The sequence below is a fragment of the Lynx canadensis genome, chromosome X, assembly GCF_007474595.2.
Source record: "Lynx canadensis isolate LIC74 chromosome X, mLynCan4.pri.v2, whole genome shotgun sequence".
Lineage (NCBI taxonomy): Eukaryota > Metazoa > Chordata > Mammalia > Carnivora > Felidae > Lynx > Lynx canadensis.
In genome coordinates this window covers 122418347-122421640 of record NC_044321.2, presented here as the reverse complement: position 1 = coordinate 122421640, position 3294 = coordinate 122418347, and positions in this window count along the sequence as shown.

Genomic DNA, 3294 nt, shown 5'->3' with positions numbered 1-3294 from the left:
CAAAAAATGCTAACCATCCCTTGAGCTGTCGGTGAGTCCCCGCCACCGGGCAGAGATCACCTTAACGGACACGGTCATAACGAAAACGTGGGAAACAGCGAGAATGACCAACCTGGGGCGCAGACACAGGAAGTGAGGGGATGTGGTTGGAAAAGTGGGGCCGGCAGCCTGGCAAGGCACTTTGGGTTTGTGCAACATTCGGTGTCTAGGAAGAACCACGGTGGGGGGGGGGGGGTGGCGCCGGTGTCCCGCTGTCACGTCTGCCTTTCCCACGGAAACTGCGTGGCCTCATGCAAATTTCTGCCCCAAACGGGTTTTCCTTGCGGCCCAGGGGCAGCACACCCCACCCCCTGGGGCAACATACTTAGTAAATTCTCCTGGCGGCTGGCCGCCTCTGGGAGTGAAAACCCTGAGGGTGTGCATGAGGCCGTGCTCCCCGTGAGGGGCAGGACAGCATTGCTCCGCTTCCCCGGTACCCGGGGATCCAGCCGCGTGGACGCAACGTCACAAGTCCCGCATTGCGCACACGACCTTGACGGTGCTGGCCCTTTCAGCTTCTCAGCCCAACGGTGAACCCCGATAGTATGTGGGTGTTCCTCTCCCCTACGAAGGGCTCCCTGGAGTTCCTGTGTGTCTTGTGTTCCGGAGCATTCTGCCTCCGATGGAGGAGGACATTAGGCTTTCTCAGGGTAGTCTTGAAGACGACGCTTTCCTCCGTGTTGGAGTGTGTTCTCTTCAGGTCCAAGGGGTCATTTTCCAGAACATCCACTTATGTTTTCGGTATGCGGATGCCATCATTCCAGGAGCGGCCCGAGCCCCAGGAGCTGGAAGCTCGAAGCCCGCAGGGGACGGCGCCGGACAAGATGCTGCGTCCTCTGAACGCCCCGTGGCCGTAGTTCCTGGCCACGTCCGGCCCACAAGTACCTTCCATTTGTGTCCGGAACGCTCCTCACGACTGTTCAATCCCACGAAATCCGCCTCGTTCGTGGATTTCTGTTTCTGTCATTCAAGTGACGGACACATCTGGGCAACACGGTGTGGAGGGCCCGGTGTTGAAGGAGCAGGTTCCCCGGGTCATGGGGAGGTTTCTTCACCTGCCTCGCTGGGCCGCACTTTATTGTTGCCTTATAACTTAAAATCCTGGGTCAAACCTTTCAGTTTTCTGGTATTTTAAGTCTCTTAATGTGGACATGAAGCAAAGGTTCTGTACTTTATTCATTTTTTTTAATGTTTTATTTATTTTTCAGAGAGACAGCAAGAGACACAGTGCCAGCAGGGGAGGGGCAGAGGCAGAGGGAGACACAGAATCCGAAGCAGGCTCCAGGCTCTGAGCTGTCAGCACAGAGCCTGACGTGGGGCTCGAACCCACGAACCGTGAGATCATGACCCCAGCTGAAGTCAGCTGCTTAACCGACTGAGCCACCCAGGCGTCCCTATTTAATTTTAACTTAATTTAACTTCATTTAATTTTATTTTACTTCATTTTGTTATTTTTTATTTTATTTATTTTGTTCTACAGTCTTAAAAAAATTTTTTTTCTTTACATTTATTTATTTTTGAGAGAGAGAGAGAGAGAGAGCATGAGCGGGGGAGAGGCAGAGAGAGAGGGAGACACAGAATCCCAAGCAGGCTTCAGGCTCTGAGAGCTGTCAGCACAGAACCCGACGAGGGGCTCCAACTCAGGAACCATGAGATTATAACCTGAGCCAAAGTCGGACGCTCAACAGACTAAGCCACCCAGGCGCCCCTCATACTTTATTTTTTTTAAAAGATGTTATTTTGGGGTTCCTGGGTGGCTCAGTTAAGCATCAGACTTTTGATTTTGGCTCAGGTCATGATCCCAGGGTTGTGGGACTGACCTTGTGTTGGTCTCTGCATGGAGAGTGGACCCTGCTTGAGATTCTCTCTCTGCCCCCTCCTCAGCTTGTGTTCTCCCTCTCTCTCTCTCCCTCTCTCTCAGAAAGAAAGGAAGAAAGAGAGAGAGAGAGAAAGAAAGAAGAAAGAAAGAAAGAAAGAAAGAGAGAGAAAGACACAGAAGGGTGAAAGTAAATAGAAAATACTAACCCAAAGAAAGCTGGTGGGTCTCTATAAATAACAAACAAAAGGGGCGCCTGGGTGGCTCAGTCGGTTAAGCGTCCAACTCTTGATTTTCGCTCAGGTCATGATCTTGCACTGAGATGCGAAGCCTGGTTTGGATTCTTTCTCTCTCTCTGCCCCTCCCCTGCTTGCTTTCTGTCTCAAAATGAATAAATAAACTTAAAATAAATTTAAAAAATAAAAAAGATGTTATTTTTGAATGATCTCTACAGACCACATGGGGCTTGAACCTAGGAACCCAAGATCAATAGTTGCATGGTCCATCCACAGCCAGCCAGATGCCCCCCTCCCCACCCATACTTAATTTTATTTAGTTTATTTAAATTCATTTAAAATTTTTAATGTTTGTTTTGAGAGACAGAGTGCAAGCGGGGGAGGGGCAGAGAGAGAGGGAGTCACAGAATCTGAAACAGGCTCCAGGCTCCGAGCTGCCAGCACAGAGCCCGACGTGGGGCTCGAACTCAAAAACCACAAGATCATGACCTGAGCCAAAGTTGGACACTGAACCGAATGAGCCACCCAGGCGCCCCTAATTTATTTAAATTTTTTAAAATGCTTATTTATCTGAAGCAGGCTCCAGGCTCCGAGCTGTCAGCAGAGCTGACCTGGGGCTCGAACCCACGAGTCGTGAGATCATGACCTAAGCTGAAGTCGGACATGTGACTGAGCCACGGAGGCGTCCCCTGCCCATACTTAAAGATGAGTGTCTGAGCCTTGTGTATTTGAGGGACGCACTCTGTCAGAAGGATGTGCCTGGCAGGTGCTGTGGTGGCTCCGTGTGTGGACCACGAACCCATGGGAAAGGAGGCCGCGTGGTTCGGGTGTGCACACTGCCCTGTGGCTGCTGAATAAACGTTGGCGGAGTGAAGTGCCATCAGGTGACAGTGTCTCTGGGTCACTCAAACCCATACTTGGCCCTTCCTATGTCAGAATCGGGGTGTGGGCACCTTGGGGGTCGGCCGTGCCTGGGCCCCCTTCTTGGGGTGACTGCCTGCCTCCCAGCACATGGGCATGTTCTCAGGGCCCAGCTGCTCGCGGCACAGTGGACCGGGCCTTGGGAGGGGAGAGGCCCATCTGTGGACAGAGGGGTCCTGGGGAAGCCTGGGTGCTCGTGGGGGGGGGCGGTCTTGTACCTGGTCCCCTCAGTGGGAAGACCGACACCCTCTGTCCGGGGTCCCTCCCCCCATGTCCCTGATC